General features: G+C 44.8%; 1 pseudogene; it reads left to right on the forward strand.

The window, feature by feature from the left end:
• Positions 1-474: 474 nt before the first annotated feature.
• LOC126518280 (ubiquitin-conjugating enzyme E2 Z pseudogene) lies at positions 475-1,254 on the forward strand (annotated as a pseudogene).
• The last annotated feature ends 17,701 nt before the right edge of the window (positions 1,255-18,955 follow it).

An 18,955-nucleotide genomic window follows, 5' to 3' on the forward strand; every position in this document is an offset into this window, starting at 1 on the left:
ATGAGAATAGATTAGCAGTAGCATGCAGAGACACAGACACACACAAGAAGAGTATTATCTTATTTGCCTTTTTGCACAGCATATACAACTTATTCTGGTCCTGAGTTCCTTATGATCACTTTTGGAATTCTAACTGCTTTCGACTTTTCTGAATAGTAATCCCTCTTTTTATTTACCCTGCAACAAACTATGAACTTCTGCGTCTAAACATTTACATAATTCAGTGCAACTAATCCCTCATTTCTTCGCGCAACGCAACCCCCTTTTTCTGAACACATAAGCAAAGTCTGCCCGACCCTTGGCCAATCTCCGCGAGTGGGTAAGCGCCAATCTCATCAAGGACATCATCATCATCAACGCAATGTACACGAAGTCGAAGAGAAAGAAGACGTGTAACATTCTATTTATTGGACGCGCAGCGCGAGTGCTTGGTATTTTTTAAATTCTTCGTCCACTGCTCCAAGGCACTGAAGGATGGCCGACCAAGGAGAAGCTTCTGGAGGCTCCAAGGAACCTGTGAGATTCACGCGCATCTCTTCGTCGACGTCGCCCAGTCTGCTCCGTATCAAGCGAGACATCGCCGACTTCAACGCCGACCCTCCGCCGGGAATATTCATGGCGCCTCACGAAAACGACATCACAAGCCTCGACGCCATTGCGATGGGTGCCGCAAACACGCCTTACGAAGGCGGCTTCTTCCACTTCTACCTGGAGTGTACCAGCGAGTATCCGCTGAAGCCGCCGAAGGCTCTGTTCATGACCACCGATGCTGGTCGACTGAAGTTCAACGAGCACCTGTACCGTGACGGTTCAATCTGTCTCAGCACACTTAACACCTTCGGACAGACGTGGAGTCCGGCCCTGTCCCTGAGCTCTCTGCTCCTTTCGATCCAGTCCCTGCTATGCGAGCTGCCCAAGTTCGCGGATGAAGAGAGGTCGAAGCAGTTCGAAGCAGTGATACGGCACGAGACAATGAGAGTGGCCGTCTGCGACACCGTGGAAGCCTGTTTTGCAGAAAAGCCTCCCTTCCCGCCAGCACTGAAGGAGAAAATTGTCGAGAAATTCGCGGAGCTGTACACCACGTACGAAAGCGAGGTGCAGGCGAAGCTGCACCTGTCTGGAACGCAGATGGAGGATAATTGGTTGGGGAATAAGGTCACGTGTCAGTACGAAGCGCTGCTCGCGAGACTGCGAGATCTCAAAGAGAAGATCGAAAAGAAGGACGAAGCGGCTGCTGCGAATGCTGAGCAGTGATGCCAGGCGAGGGCATCGCTCGGCCAGTGACACTGGCAAAATTCAAGTACTTAGCACCCAACTACTTCGAGAAAGACGGCGCTTGCAACAAAATTAAAGTTGGCACTGTGCCCCAGCTGTGCAAGTATCGCTTCCATTTGTTCGCCTGATTATTCCTATTCATAATGACAATCCACTGAGGAAGAAAAAACTGTTCACGTAATAGTTTTGTGCAGTTTCATATAAGAGACGATAATTTGCGCTGCGGTTAGCATGCCTGTTTTGTTGGCTAGTTTGTTTCGGACCCGGATACTTCAACGAAAAACCGGTATGTCGTTAGGGATTGACTACGTTTTCCTTTCTTTCTTTTTTTAGTTTCAGGATACGCGGATGACGCTAAATTTCAGATATTCTTTGTTGCAATGTTTCTCATTGATAAAAGACATTGGCCATAGGTCAGGTTGTTCTCGCGAGCTTTTTGGTAACAGTTTCTCTCTAAGCACCTAGAATTCGTAAAAGAATTTTCGCTGAAAAGCTGTTCGCATTCAGACGATTAACAAGGCTGCTTGCTGCACGTGTGTCGTTTACGCCTTTGATCACTCTGTAACGTGAGATTTCTGAAGCATGAAATGATTCACGATATTAGTTGTATGGCTCTAACAAAAAAACAGTGACAGAGAAAAAGCCACAATAGGCTCACGGAATCATTGAATATATATTTAAATGCAACTACATTTTTAGCAATTAAACGAAGGTGAAATGAGGGAGCTGGAGACGTTGATTAGCAATTGATAATTAAAACGCAGCTTCCTTTGCCTCTTTGTCTCATACTTTGGGTGCTGATTGCTGGTTGCTGCCTGTTGGCTGTTGAGCTGCATGATTGACCAGTATTGAGCATCAGATAATCGGAATAAGCATCGGATGTAACGCAAACCGTGTATTGTCAAAAGTCGTCTATTGTCAAAAAATGACTATACACGACTGAACGGGACTAGAAATTACGTTCGTTGTGCGTGGCGCGCGACTTGCGTCAGGAGGAACGCACACATTCAGACTTCATGCAAATAAGCCTCACGTTTTATTCCTCCCCCCCCCCCCCCCCATTTTTCCCCTTTATGAGTACGTTGCGCTTGTGTTTCTGTTTTTGTACTAGTGAAGTTGTGTCTTATGTGCCCTAATTTAAACTCGGTAACCCGTTCTCTTGTTTATCTTGCACATCTCTGTGGCCTTCTTCATCTCAGGGTGTTGCTCTATTTGTATCACGTCAGAGTAGACGCTGCAGTATATTTCATTGTGCACTGAAGCCTCTCCCACCAGGGCACAGAAGCAGTACCCTCAGCAGTAGTTTAGTCCTTCCGGAGGTGGCGGAAGCAATGCCGGCCTTGGCCGCCTTATTTTGGTGGGGGCCTAAATGCAACAACCTCGTGTACTTAGATATAGAACGTCACACGGTCATAATATCGCCGGAATCAGCGTGTCCCATAATAAGATTACAATGAGGTCGTGGTTTGGGCACGTATATCCCCTGCTTTCTTCCTGCTTGCCTGTTTGCCGACTAGCGAAATATATTCTATTGTCATTTGGCGTTTAGATCTCGCCAACGCCAAGGGCAGATGCAGCATTGCTTGCCTGGAATTGACGCGATCTATCCGACTTCGACAAAAAGACGAGCGAACCGTGCTTTGCATTCAAAGGAGTGCCTCCTCCCTAAAGCACATGATTTCGTCGACGCCGACCCAGCACCACGATGGCGATGAGAAGGGTGCTTGTTTCCTAAGATAAGCACCCCCGCTTATTTGAATATTTAGCGTCACTGAATTGTTTGCAGAGTACGCTAGTAATACCACAGAAGATATCTCGAAATGGCCTGCGTGTACTTCTCTCCGCGCCTTACATCCTGATATCGACGCCTCTGCCGTCCGGGCAGCGCCGTCTCTAGCTGTGACAGTCGCTTGGGACGGCCGCGCCCTGCATTGCAAGATTCGCGCATGACTGTGCCTCTGCGCCCCGCACGCCTGCGCCGCGACGAAGCATAGACGAAGTGTCAGGACGAACGCCTGTGACAGTATCGTGCCGCCGGTGACAAGCGCGCGGCTACCTCGTCAGTTCTTGAAAAGCAGTGCAGAAAGAAACCGAACCTGCTCGCCGAGAGAAGCACATTCGAAGCTTTCTCAGACGTCCCGTCTTCAGCGCATTCAAGGGTAAGTGAGAAATCGACACGTCCTCTCTGCCGTCTACTATAGGTCATCGCAATGTGCCTTTCAATTTACGTAACCAGGAGAAATATTTCGTTGCAGTGAGGCTTTGCATGTCGCATTCGATTAAAGCTGGTCAGGTTGACAACGAATCTCATTACGCACTCGAAATTGAGGTGCGGAAGCGTGCCAGCGAGAAAATAAGAAAACGTGGCAAGATATACGGCGATAGTCTGTTGCGTGTTGGCGAAGCAATATATATCTTCGTCAGCCCATGCAGTATACGTATATTCTGCATTTATATATATATATATATATATATATATAAAAACTGTATGTGGTCAATTACGAAATGTTTGAATATAGAAGCCGGTGGTAGACCTGTTGCTATGCCTTCATAGAATGTAACGTGCGGATGCTAAGAGGGCCGCAGAGTAAGAGTTCGACAATGCTGAGGTTAATACAGAAGAGAAGGCTATGTTCTATAGGAGGCTACCCACTCGTAAATGCTAGCTTCACGTGAGGAGTTTATTAACCGAAATCTCGATGTGATAGCTGCAGAAATAATCAGTGCTGAATGATAATGACGCCCAATAAGACAAGAATATTCTTGTGAAACTCTTTTCCAGCGGTGTGTAAAAAATTTCGCGTATATGTTTTTTATGTGCCTTCAGTGAGAGCCAAAATAATTGCAGTTTCTTTTAATTCAAACACCAGAATGGTTAGGAACTTCTAATTTCTTGTAGGACAGGCACAACGACGCGGCCAACAAGTGGCATAAGGGACGACACACTACACTGTGTGTTCTCTTGCGACTTCTGCTTGCTTCTCGTTGCGCCTTCACTAGGGAGAATGCGCAGCCGGGTTAAAACGCAAAAGAACCCATCGTGTACTTAGACTCAGGCGTACTGAAGCAACCTCAGAAGTCCAAAATTATTCCGGAGCTGCCTACACCACAACACTCCATCTAACACCGTTCGTTAGCTTCAGGCGTTACGCCCCATAGCTTGATTTTAGTTTGCGAGCAGTTTGATGTTCGTCTTGCTCCGGGCTGCATAATAGCTGTCAGAATTAAATGGGCCTTCTGTGAGACCTCTACACGACCATAACTAAAGATCCACAGGACACCTGTGCTCCGCTCGTCGCTTGGTGCTTTCCAAACACATCATCATTAATGCACAAATAAAGCCATTGAACGCATACTCAAGTATGTGTTCTAATAAAGATTATACGAGAACCAGATGTGCCGAATGATTCAAGTTCAAAAACCAGTACGCGATGACTTATGCGTGTGAAAGGATTGTCAGCTCGATAATTACCTATGCCGAAATTATACCTCTGTCGATACCTTGCCTGACTTTTGAACTTATGGTAATAAGTGTCAGTTCTATGGAGTGTTCTCGACAAATTTCGAATTGCTCGGGAGACAGAATTTGTTGCATCATGCAACGCATCAAACGATAGTCGTGGTTATCCTCACTCACTTTGCCAAATAAATCAAGCATATAAATTGGCCTATAGTTCCCGATCAATGAAAGAAAGCTGCGTCGGAGTGTGGCCCGAGCTAAAGCTTCCTCTTAAGTGGAAGCTTTAGCTCGGGCCCAACACCGACGCGGCCTATTCAAATGCATGTAAAACACAAGAACGCTTTTCTGAGATAACCCCTGAAACGATTTTAATCAAATTTGTTGCATTTGAGAGAGGCAGTTAAATTCTAGTGACTGATGGAAGCAGAATTTTGATTTAGGGCTTGAATTTGAAAGCTCGACAAACATAGAAGCATGAAGTTTAGACATTAATAGCTCTGCATGAAGAACACATATCGCGGTTCCGTAAACCGCATCCATTCAATCATTCAAACCGGAAAAATTCGATATGCCAATTTATATTTTACTAGAAGTAATTACGTTGTGTACAAGGGTTCTGCAAAAGCTGTATTTCCATATTACAAATTTTTTTAGGATCATGTGTGAAATATCAATTTTGTTCGATTTAAATGTATAATTAGATGAAATTTACAGGATTGTGATATCATTTTTCATTTGCTGAGTTGCGGAGTTGTAAACTTGATAGTGTCGTTTTCAGAAAATTTGCTATTTCTGACAATTTTTAATAAAAAATTGGCAGACTAACTCAAAAATTCGAAACAAGCGTCACCAGAATATCAGCTTTTCTTTTAAATGCAACAAACCTCGTTAAATTTGGTGCAGTGGTTGCCGAGAAAAACGAATTCTCCTTTTACATGTATTTAGATAGGAGCACCCGAGCTAAACCTTCCTCTAAGAGGAAGCTTATCCATAGACCAATTGAGGTGTTGACCTTGAAGGTAAGCACTAATGTACCGTAAGGTCATGACGATGGTCAATGCCGCTTTTTCCGTAGTATTGTAGTTTCGGTTTTGTTGCAGGTGCATTAGCAATATTCGATTACATTCAACTGGCACCCCGATTGTTTAGTGGCATCTCGTCGATAGAGGACTGCTCCCGTGCCCTACAGAGATTCGTCTGTACACAGCTCAAAAGGTTTCTTGAAATCTGGGAGTACTATGACCTGATCCGACGATATTATTTTCACTAGTTATTGATATACATCTTCGTGTTCCTTCCTCCAAATGAACCAGGATTTTGAGGGGTTAATGCTGTGAAGCCGCTTGTTTTCGTGGCAAAATCCTTGATGAAGGCCGTGAAATGTCCAGATAGGCGACGGAAAACCCTCAAAAAGTACAAGTCATGACGTTCTCTGCACCGACCCTTCCTTCGTACTCCTTGTGTGGCTGTTAAATGTTCTTCCTAGAAAAGAAAACCACTAATATCTCGAAAACACTCACTCTTCTTAACAATTCATCTTCAGCTTTGCTTTAACCAAAGTATTTAAAACTTGCGATAAATGCAGCTCATGTTCGTCTTTTATTCGAGAGTAGACAATAATGTTGACGTACACATTGTGGCATTTACCCGTCAGGGATTCGAACACGGCGCTCGTAAATTTCCGTAACCACGTCCCTCAATTTTTCCAGTCAAACGGGAGTCTATAATATTTATGTATATGACATGGGGTCACAAGGGCTGTGTATTTTTTGTAGTCTTCCTGGAGTGGTGTCTGCCAATACCCTTTACGTAAGTTAATTCTTGAAAACCTGCTACATACCCCAGTTTCATTAATCATGCCATCAATACTTGTCAGGAAATGCAAACAGGTCTGTTTGCGTATTAGTCATACGATAATTAGTACAAAACCTGAAACTTCTTTCTTCCTTTGGCGCTGTTGTAACGGGAGAAGCATATTCAGACGTTGATGGTCCTATAACTCCCACTGCGAGGATCTGCTGCAGCTCTTTCTTCAACGGGATTAGTATACAACTACAGCCAACGTAACAGAAGTCTCAGAATGGCAAGCACAGATGTTGCATAAACTTGACTTCATAAATACCATGTGTCGCTACATTGCCCGAAGGTTAATCGCTTTACCATCGACAGTCATTGTGCGATTAGTTCTGCCGTAATGCTTTTGCTGTACATTTTAGCTATTTATTAAATGCAGAAATCGACGCAGGCATGTATTATGTCGCCTTTTTGCTTCTATGTTCTTGTAACATTCAATGGGTGCGTGCAGCTGCTATTAGGGTCCTCCATGGTCTCGTTCTCCTCTTCTCCTCATCGTCGTCGTATTCGCTGCCTGTTGATCGAGGATTATTACAATACTGTGTGAAATAGAGCAGTGACGAACGCTATCACGCGAAAAAATGTGCGCGCACTAGGAAGAGGCAGCGAAGGCGGAGGCGGTGGTGGCAGAATTATTGTGAACTTTCCGTGCATACGCTTAAAACAGCTTTCTCCCGCCTCGTCCTTTTCGCTCCTTTTATTGCTTCCCAAATGGTGAAGTCTTACACTTCATTACCGTGATGCAATAGCGAGTACATTCTTGAAGAACGATGGTAGCTGCTTTTATAAAAAGCCTAGGCCGCTATTGAGCGGCGTGATATAGATGAAAAAGGGAACGGAGTGTGCATGTCTTTATCGTTCTTTCTTAACACTACACTTTGCTAGAAACAGGAAGCCAGACTATGTAAACACATCAATAAATATGCAAGATGTCCATAGAAAATTCTTCTAGTTAAACCGAAAGGGGCTAATATCGTCTTCTATTCGGGATTTCGTTTTGTTATATTAGCAATATTCCGTACTTTTGTTGCAGCTTTTCAACATTTAATCGCTCTGTATATCACACACACACACACACACACGCACACGCACACGTGCGTGCGTGCGTGCGTGTGTGCGTGTGTGTGTGTGTGGCTGTAGTTAATTAAGAAGCCAACAAACACTGACACCAAGGACAACATAGGGGAAATGACTTGTGCTTACTTGTTGTCCTTGGTTTCAGTGTTTGTTGGCTTCTTATGATATGACTAATAAAAATCGGGCCCCTCGGTTAACCCCCTTTCTTCTCGTTGTAGTTAATTAAGGCACTCAAACCTATGACCGTCGGTGGAAGTCGAACCCACTTGGAATACGGACGAAGTGGCCATATCTCCAAGTTGGATTCCGATTGCCATTGTGAAGGTGGGGAGTCAACCACGACCTCTGCTGTTAATTATCGCGAAGTTAAGGCACTTGAACCCACTATCGAACTTGGAGATATGGGCGAACCGCCCATATCTCGAAGTTTGGTTTCAGTTGACATTGTGGAGGTGGAGGGTCGAAGCCACAACCTTCGGTGCTAATTGGGGCGAGATTAATGAAAGCTTATTTAGGTAGAGTTAATTAAAGCAATTGAACCCGCAGCCTTGGGGTGGGGAAAAGTAATAGCAAGCAAGGCATTCGAATGAAAATGTGAAGCAATGTAATGAATGTCTCGTGAACGCGCAGGCTTTCGCCTTCCTCCTCTTCAGCGTATGCTCAAGTGACTGCCAACTTTTATGCCCACTGCAGGACAAAGGCCTTTCCCAGTGAAATTAGGAAATTCACAGGCGCCATGTTGGAATCAGGCAGCGCAAGGCACGGGTAATTGGAGATCGCTGGGAATCGTCTTCGTCCTGCATGCAGCCATGTAAACCGCGTAAAATGATACCAAAATTTTCTTGCACTTGCAAACTGTTCAATTGAATTTGGTGTACTTTTAGCGGAATTACAGCTCAGTAAATGTTAGAGCTAGCGAGACTTGAGGATGCGTCGATGCGCAGAGGAATCGACAATGGTTTTACCTCTTTGCTACAAATCTGCTTCGACGCGGGGTAATAAAGCTGGACCAACTTAAGATTACTTGCTCAATGTGCGATATTCCTAAAATATAACGTGGTGTAATGCTTTAATAAACAAGATAGCCGAGCGTATCTGTATTTTGGATGTATATATCGCTGAACAAGATTAAGGAATACCAGGCGGGTCTGTGAAACCAAAAAGTTGTTCCGGTTTCGTTCACTAAAACTTCCCGCCTTTTTCATTTCTTCATAGTGAGAAAAAATAAAATATAAAAAGATCGCTAGCTTCTCGCAATAAACGAGCTCTGTTGCTGACATGACGTATGACGCACGCCTTACTGCTACACGGTTCTGCAAACGCAGTTTTGCTGGCGACCACAAATGAGATATCGGCGAAAATGGCCCCGCTCACCCGAGCACACCAACGTTTCTTGCTCGCCATTAATCTGCCACGTTACTAGCGGCCGTTTCCTTATTACTTTTTTTTTATCCACTTGGTTAACGAAATAAATGTTTGGTAAGCGTTCCTTCGTCCGTATCTCCAAAAGAGGGACAATAGTTGTAGGCGAAGAAATGTTTCGTAGTCGCTTCATCTCACTGAACACCGGATAAAGAAAATGCCAAAAAGCCACTAATACTTAAACTAGCTGATGTAAGCATCCTATGAAGCGAATTGCCTGACGTCGTCTGGAAAATCACTGTCATATCCCAAGGGGCATACGCTTGTTTTTTAACTGCTTTGCTGACGCCGGCACTTTAATAGCGGAAGTGACCGATGTTACAATGCCATTGACAGCAAGAAGTTGCCGTTTACCTTCCGTTTTTATTATACCGGCTGTTTCTCGCACAGGGGTCCCTGCTTTTGTATCGTTCATGCTGTCATACTCATAACAAAAAAGTGGTGAAATTTGAAACATTGGACCGTGTTGGCTGAACATAAATAATATATTTAAACTCGCATCTTATTGCGACAGCAATTATATGAAAACTACAGGCGCAGTTCTGCCGTCGGCGTCGCCGTTGGGTTCCTGTATAAAGTCCGAGGGTGATAAAATTGTCTCCGTGTGCCGTACGCTGTATGTGCACGTGAAAGCATGCGACGGTCAGCCGGCCATCGCAGCTCAATCTCGCGCACGCAACGGACAAAAGCGGGGAAGAAGCGCGCCGCCTTCCGTCGCGTGCAACACTTCGGGGGTGGGGGGGGGGGGGGGCGTAGGGAGACGGGAAGGGGGTTCTACTCCGGCCGGTCTGCGCGACCGGCGTACGCCCGGCCGGGTCGCTGTATCTTGAAAGCTAAGTGCGACAGGTACAGAGTTCGCGCTGAGCTGTGCTTTCCTCACTTCGCGTTGACGCGAACGGCTACACGAGGTACATTCGCTCGCTGCTGCTGCCGTGCTTCCTCGCTCCAGCGTTTCGGCAGCGAGTTTCCGCGGTCTTCCAATCAGGTGTGTCCATATTTGCTTGTGCGCCCGTTGCACCGTGCTTCTTAATTTAGTTATTCTGCCTATGCTCACAAGTTTATACGACCGATAAAACTACTATCATTTGTTCGTATAGCCGTCTACTAATTTGCGATCGCAATCAATGCCTCGCCTCTCGGGCGAAACTGCGACTTCTTTTTTTTTGTGATATGCAAAGAAAGCTAAATTTGAAGAACCGAGCTGTGCGGTATTGAAGACAAAATGTGATATAACATTTTTAGCTTTGCACACATCTCTGTCAATCATTGGGCTGTCTGTCATTCTCCCTGCCCAACAAAGTGTGTTCTGCTCCAATAAATAATATTATATATAAGTAATAACTTACGCACAATGATGAACCATTGTTCATCGTTATTTGCATCGATATGAGCCTCCTTTGCCGAGTGCAAGATGTTGGTGCAATGAAATTGCTGAAGGTAGCGCAGGACGCAGAAACATCATGCCTAGTTCTTGCTGTTTATTATGCGGAGAAGCTCGATGTTGGCGGAAGGTCTTGCGAGTGTGGCTCATAGAAGCTATCATGGCAAAATTGGCAGGATTACGCGCTGCACGGTTAACAAAAAAAGCTTTACCGGACTTTCCTAGTAGACACGGACACAAGATAACATCTAGAGAGAGCGAACCACTAGAGCTACGACTTCAAGTGTTTCAGTACGCAAGATTTATTTCATGCCTAATGCTTTGCAAAGTTAACTCAAATCTGAAGAAGTTTAGATGAGAACTTCTAGAACGTAGTCGAGAAATTGCAAAACTAGGTTGCCTACTTCTCTAAGACCGAATGGTACGTCTTTTCAAGTGAGTTTAATAGATATGGGCTGTGCTTCTAGGCTTATTCGGCGGCACCTTTAATTGCAGCTGTAGTGGCAGCTCAAAGGAGACATACCGTTGCTAAATTCGTTGACATCAGCGAATTATGTCAGATCTCTCGAGTCAGGCACTTTCATGCTTTGTAGTTTCTTTATTACGCCATTCGTTACTTGGGAGAGCTAACGTACTAGTTGTCTTGGTGCCTTAACTCCCACTCCAACTGCTGCTTCTGAAGTCACCATATTTGTGTTTTCATTAATTTTCTCTATGTTACCTTCAAGTTTCTCTTCTGAAGCTGAATATTTGTTTGCGAACACCATCACGAATTCGTATGTTTTACCCTTACTGCGTCTATGTTGACCTGTTTCTTCTCGGCTAATTTTACTCTTTTTCTCTTGAAATTGAGAGAAACCTTAGTCCTCAATAGCACATGGTCCCTGTTTTTTACCTTATTTAACACTTCTACATCCTGCACTCTGCTGTTATGGGCAGAGAGCATGAAATCTATATCATTTCTTGTTTCTCCCTTACGACTCTTGCCAGTCAACTTCCTGTTGTTGCGCTACCTGAATAAGGTATTCATTATTCGGACTCTATTCCTTTCTGCGAATTCTACCAACATTTCTCCTCCAGTGTTGCGTCAATCGGTGCCGTAGTTGTCAATTGCTTGCTCCCCAGTCTTTTTCCCCACTTTTGGAATGATGACGCCCACGACTACAGTTTGCGCCTTTCTCATAGATAACGAAACATGTTCATAAAAGTGTTTGATTTCTTAATCATGACGACTGGAGGTTGTAGCGTGGTCTTGTACTACCATTCATCTATATCTCCTACTTAGCCTTATTACGACGTCTGCTATCGTCTCATTCATGCTGTAAAATTCATCTATTTTGCTCACTTTGTCCTTATGGATGAGAAGTCCTACCCCGTACTCTCTTATCTGGAAGACCTCTGTAACAGAGGACATGGCCGTTAGGCAGCACTGTATAAGCCTTACCCGTTTTTCTAACTTACTAAGGCCAATGATATCCTAGGCAATGGCTGATAATTTCTCAGAGTCCTGCTAAGCGAGAGGGTTTCCTTTCACTTGAGAGGGTTTCCGTCTTCAACGCTGTCAGGCGCAGTTTACAGTAGCTGCCTGTCCGGATCAGAAATTCTTAGCACCGCCTGCAGCGTCGCAGCTCTGACTGCCACCTTGGTCAGGCGCTCCGTAGCTGCTGGGAAGTGAGGGCCATGGGTTCATTGCAAGAGTCACGGGAAGTGTGCTGGTAGAATACTGCACCAAGGAAGCCAATTCCAGTTCTTGTGAGGGAGGGCATTTGTTGAAGCTTAGTGCGCCTTTTTAATTTGGTTGCACTTGCTAGCTCTCGGCAATTTTATTGCTGGTGTCGTCTGTCACTCCAAGCCTGAAAATGTAGTGGACTGGACAATGATTCAAACTTTCTACCTTCATATTAGAAGTTCGGTGGTCTACCTCTGCTGCAGACAAGAAACGGAAAGTTACGTATTAAGGCAGGGGTCAGGTACGGCGACAGAATCTCTGCAATGCTGTTCTCTACGTGCTTATAGGTATTCAAACTATTACACTAGGAAGCCTTAGGAGTGAGGACCAACGACGAATATCTCAGTAACCTTCGGTATGCGGATGACATTGTCCTGTTCAGCAATACTGGAGACGAATTACAACAAATGATTATGCACTTTACCGGAGTATGCACAAGATAGGGGTTGAACATTATTATGCAGAAGGCAAATAAATGTTCAATCACCTGGCAAGAAAACAAGGACTCGTGATCGCCAGTCAGCGATCATGAATCCTACCACGGCTTTCTTCTATTTAGAAACTTGCGGCAGGTGTGCTGCAGTGGAGGTTAAGTAAATTCCCGTTGATAAGCTTGGTTTTTGATAAGGCAGTGTTTGCCACTGGTAGCTACATTTCATTGGATTTTTTTTTTCGGAGGGATATCGGCTTACGTATGAACGTTACGGGCGTGCTGCGCTGTAGAGTTTGTATCTATGTATATATAAGGTTAATTGCCAAAGTCATGAGGGAGGTAGTGGCTGAATGCTGCACCAGGGAGGTCAGATCTTGTTCTGGTGAGGGAGTGTCTTCGTTAAAGCTTAGTACACCTGGACCAGCATAGACCTACTGGCTCCCGGCATTTTTGTTTTAGGCGGTGTTAGGTGCCAGTCCGACCCTGAAAATCAAATGGGCTGGAGGAAAATTCGAACTTATGACATTCAGATTAGAGGTCCCGTATTCTACCTCTGTTCCACGTCACCACCCATATGACCATATATGCAAACGCGATACTTGGACAAATACGCGAAGCACGTATATGTCAATGTTTTTTAAAGAATCAATCATTTCGACAAATACATCGTTGTGGTTAAAGTTACAATCATTAAATTTACTACTCTTTAGATGTTCCAGATTCTTCGGGAATGAACTAGTGCGTGTGCTGCACTGTGTTGCGAGTGTTCTGATGACCACGTACTCAGTATTTTATGCATATTATAATATCGGTCTCCTATTGAAAGTAAGTATGTTCACAAAAATTCTTTCGTGGTGAGTGTCACATTTTTTGGAGTGCAATAGCAGATGTTCTATGTCTTATTTCACCTCTTCACAAAATCACGTGGCAGTGTCAGTCTTTCCCATCTTTTGCAAGAAGCATTTATAATAGGCGGTGCCAATTCAAAGTCTATGAAATGTTGTTTCTGTTGAGTGGCATGTTTTCGTCTGTATGGTGAATTGCATGTTAAGGCATATCGCGCATAATGTGTAGCGTAAGCTTTCCGCACCGTTTGTGAACAAAGTTTCTTTGCACATTCGACCACCGAGCTGGCTTAGAAGGATGATGTGTTATGTTTCCACCCCAGAGCTTTAAATATATTATAGCTGCTGAACTACAGGACCGTGCTTGGGACGAAACACCTGAAAACCGGCAGCGAGCGTGACGACTATACTAGCGTACGGTATGTCGCAAACTTAATCAAATGTAAACGCAGTTGCGAACCAAGCATTAGCCAATTCCGTGCGAGTTATGTACTGCAACGACTATACTAGCTCAGCAAAGCTTATTTGATTTGATGAGCTGCGTTTATCTTTTTTTAAACTCCATTGCCAGGATTTTAGGGCTCGTACAAATGGAGACATCTTATGGCAGCAGCAGCACGCCCCACCAATACCTGAACGGTGAACCCACGAAAACAATCACATCTCTCAAACAAAATATAGTCAGAATTTACTTATCGAAAATGACTCATGGTTGCACATAGTAGACACCCACTATGAAATTCCGGTGAAACTTCAGTAGCATACCACGAAGTACGTGAATACCATGGGCATTCGAATCTCTCATGAGAACTTACTTGCCATGGTGGCCTGCTACCAGAATGTGCTTTGCCGAAGGGAACGCTGCAATAATTTGCTGCCTAAATTATCGTCACCACGTCCCGCTTACAGTGCGCTTGTTTGTTTATAGTGGTCAAACCTGGTGAGGAGTCTCTTACGCGACGCAAGTTGTCCTAAAGGGGGGATAATTTTAATTTGATTTTTAAGGGTCACAATACCAACCACTGTTCTCAAGTTTGCTTTCTTCGACTTTTACTGCGCACGCTCAGACGCACTCGTGGGTCCTGCCGGGTGCAGATTGAGTATAATAGCGCTTCTCGCGAGGGTGCCGCAGGAATGCCGCTCGCCTTTTCCATACCGCGGGGTGTCCTCTCTGACGTTCATTGCGTACACCCTGGGCATGAGTCGAAATGCTACGCTCAATTCGTTTCTGTCGTGCCTGACATCGCCATCGCCGCTTATTTCTCTCCAGCAACTCTCGCGAATGGCGCCACTATCCCACACAGAACTTCTTCCCGCGTAAAGCACGAACAAAGTACTGGTGACCGCAGAGAATATCCGGGTGTTGATCTTGTGGAGCGGAGGCTAGGAAGTTAAGATTTCGTCACGGGAAGTGCCTCGCTAAACCCGGGACAGCATGTTCTGTATCGCGTTTAGTGAGGCAATTACTATAAACGAAAAATATTCGCAGTTTCTTGCAGCCGTCCCGTAAGTATTCGAATAATAGCAGAGTCTGGCGGCTGTATTTGTCACCGCGCGTTTTTCTTATTTTTTTTATGCTCTGAAGTGATCATCAGTTCGAAGACGAAAACGGTAGTTGCAAGTCTAGGCCGCATTTACATGTGTTTATCCTCAGGGTAATTATGCTCGACGTTAGCTTCCCCTTGTTCGTCTTCGTCGATCTTTCGTTCTCCTTGTTGTTGCTTTAAAGAAAATGAGTTATTAGGAAAGGATTCTACAGAATTCATTCACTCCTCTTCCTTGCACTCTATAATCACAAGGAGACGTAAAAGAAAATATAACTATAAACATCGCAAACGCGTGCTGTTGATTAATCGTAACGAAGGGAAAACGCCGCCGCCCGTTCGCAGCGAACAGTCGGAACACGGGGACTTGTTTGTCAGAAAACAGGCGCCTAATGAACTCGGCAACCGTGCCACGACGCCGGTTCGTTTGCCATTTATTTCGGCGCGGAGCTGCGGTTGCCGTGGCGATTCGGCAATTTATGCGGTCCTAGTTACCGCCGTATCAGAAAACTGAAGAAACGAAAAAAAAAGTAGAAGCTCTTGTTCCGCTTTTAGTGTACGATTGCGGTCGCAGGGGAGCGCGCACTTCTCGCAGAACAAAGTGATGTGACGTCGCCGGCAGAACGAGGCCGTTCAGCAGCGAACAGAGGAAGATTCCAGCGGAAGCGAGTTATACTTGGGGCTCGAGCCGAAGCGGCGCCAGTTAAGCTTGTCCTAATGAACTCTCTTTCAAAGTAAGCATACGCGTGTGGCAACGACGAACGTGTGGATGGTATTGGTATGAAAGTGAAGCTTTCGTTTGCTACCGTCCCGTGGTTTCGCCTGGGTCGGTCGGTACGCCGGTCGTCTGTTCGGGTTCTCGACAAGTAGATTCCTCCGCACTGTAGCATTAAAAAAGAAAACAAACGAACAAAAAGGTACGTGTCTGGCGATGGGATTCGCAACTCAGTCCATAGCACTACAGCAATATGCCCTAAACATTAGGCCACAATCGCCTTATACACCGGCCTGTACTGCAGGATGATTTCCGTGAAAATTTCGCGTATTAAGCGCATATTGACATCAGCATCTCTAGCCTGCATACGCGTTTTCCGCAGGCTGGGCAGGCCAAGGAGCATAACTGTGTCATAAGCCACTTCCGTGATGTCAACTGGCAGGAACTTGATGCCGTGCGGATCAAGTGGTATCTCTTTTTTGATAGTCCTCTGTAGAATATCCCAGCGAAAGACTGAGACTCATCATTTTAGGAAAAGACGCTGAATGGTATCAAACTTTCTTGCAGAATAGACACTTTGTCGCTCAGCCATGGTTCTAATGAAAGTGAGGCCTAAGTAAGCGAAACGTAAAGACATTGTTCATCAAATTACTTATGCCACAGTGGCACGTATACATCTATTGTGCAAAGCCAAACTGGCTTTTTCCGACAAATACCGCGTGTTGAAAATAATGAATATTAAATTCTGTGATTTTGCGTGCCAAAACCGCAATATGGTTGTGAGGCAGGCCGCAGTGGGTGGCTCCGGATTAATTTCGACCGCCTGCGGTTCTTTAAGGGCACCCAGTGCACAGTGCAAGGGTGTTCTTGCATTTCGTGCCCACCATCGAAATGTGGCCGCCGCAACCAGGATTCGACCCCGCGACCTCGGGCTTAAAACAACGCAATGCCATAGACACTTCGCCACCCAGGCGGGTATTGAATACGATGATGATTTCCCTAGTATGGTGCACACCCTCAAAAGGTGCTTGACGATGAAGCGATTAATAATGTGACTACCATGCCATGCCACAGACCCACAATGGGCGATCGGCCAAGATGCGGCGGTTACATTTGCGATAAGTAAGAAGAAATGAACACATACAATGCCAGTGCAAGAGTTGTTACCGGTGCACATACGCACATGCACACGCGACATTTTTTCGTTAGCCAAAAGCGATGGAGTGAAAAGGCCAAATTAATAGCATTTCGTTAACACGTTCACAAAAGCTTCGTCTCACATAGATTCCAAATTAAGCAATTGGATCTGCATATTTTCCTTAGAAGGCCCCACAATTCCATAGAAGTGTAATCGCGTATACGCTTCGACCAAATACGGTAATTGTGGGTGATTTTTGTCTTTCTAGGCATGCGCCAGTCACGGCGCCTGTCAGCATTTGACGCTATCACAGTAACAGCGACTTCGTTACCCACAACTTTGTGTCGTCGAGCCTCTCTGATGCACTGTGGCCTTAACGTTGAAGTACAGTGCACAGGTACGGTGTACAGGGGAGCGTACGGGAATACCGTGCGCCGGCCAAAAACAGTGCACTAGGCTTTTACTAAACAGATCCAGATTACTTAGGCAGGCATTAGCTAATGCAGAAAAGTGAGCTAATTCATTCGCAGCGACAATCAGTAGTTTACTGGTGGATGGCTCAGACCACGATTTTAAATTGCAGGAAACCCGAAGTCACATATTCATACCATTGTAACAAGGGAATGGCCTGTCTACTCCTGTGCCAGTTAAGTGCAACACCTGTCAAGATGTGTTGTATGAAGAAGTAACAATGAACAGAAAATATGAAGGCCACATTTTCACCAGAGCTTAACTTGAGATTTTTGTGTCAAGTGAAATTTCTTGCAATACTTCGGCACTCATTGCTTTGCGTCACCATTCTGTATTGCTATATCACACGTAATCACAAGGCGTGATTTGCGCTTGAATAACAATTTCCGGAACTTCACTTACTATAATGCCGATTTATATTTATTACTTCTCGAAACATAACAGCGTGCAAGAACAAAGACAGACAGATTCAGTGACATGCAACACAAGCGCTGTGTTGTGTGTCGTTTGTTCTATACCCGTCCTTCTTTTTACGCGATGTTCCATTTCAAGATGAATAATTATCAATTCACCCAAGTCGCCATTTTGTTGTATACTTACAAACGACGCGCAAAAACTCTAGAAAACGCACCTTCCAGATCCTAATAGAATACCTTTCTTCTAAGACAGAAAGCGTGTTACATTAAAGGCAGAAGCTGATATAAAATAAAACTTATGTTTCGCCGCGAGGACAAACTAAACCAGCCTTGATATGTATTGTGGATTGCTATAGTCGCTCGCATTCCCTGCCACTTAAGCGCAAATACAATGCGGCATAAAATAATGGCATCAAAAGAAAACGTTTCTTGAGATGCGGCCGTGTAGCCTTTCTCCCTGGCCACTTTAGTATTCGGCAACACTGAAAGACAGGCTATCACTAGAAACGCTGTTAGGCATACAAATTTATTGTTAATTACCACATAAAGGAAAATGCTTTAAAGTGAATTCCTTGCTTTACGGTACCAGACCTAGTCGGGTTCTCATTGGATTAGCCTCTCATGCCCTCCGAAGTAATTAAAATCCGTGCGTGTGTGAGCCCTTGTTTTATTGCGAACGCGGTTGTATGGAAGAAATATATTGAAACAAGAAAGCAACTGTGCTCACTCTCTTTACATGTCGGATGTACTAGCCGTGGAAACTACTACCACTTGCGACATGGGCGACGGACATCGTTGTAAACTGCACCCTGCGGAGGTGTGATGTAGAAACGCTTTACTCTTTCCACGAAGGCTTTGCGCTAAGCTTCAAGCGCAGTGCCTCGAGAAGTGGCCGCTGAGTACACCACCAACCACAACGAAAACTAGGAAGAAAGTTCCAGGTCAACTCGTGAAGGCAGCGCACGGGTAGACAAATGGCCGTCGGGAAGTGTTCCCAGTGAGAATATCTATATATATATATATATATATATATATATATATATATATATATATATATATATATATAATATATATTCTCATCCTTCGGCTCCTTTATACGGAGGTTTCTTGGGGCGTTGTTATTCTCAAATACAATATCGGCTACCCCTGTTTGCTAACTGATCCACGCCGCTCTCTTGCTGTCTCTTATCCTTAC

Source organism: Dermacentor andersoni, unplaced genomic scaffold (assembly GCF_023375885.2).
Source record: "Dermacentor andersoni unplaced genomic scaffold, qqDerAnde1_hic_scaffold ctg00000041.1, whole genome shotgun sequence".
NCBI lineage: Eukaryota > Metazoa > Arthropoda > Arachnida > Ixodida > Ixodidae > Dermacentor > Dermacentor andersoni.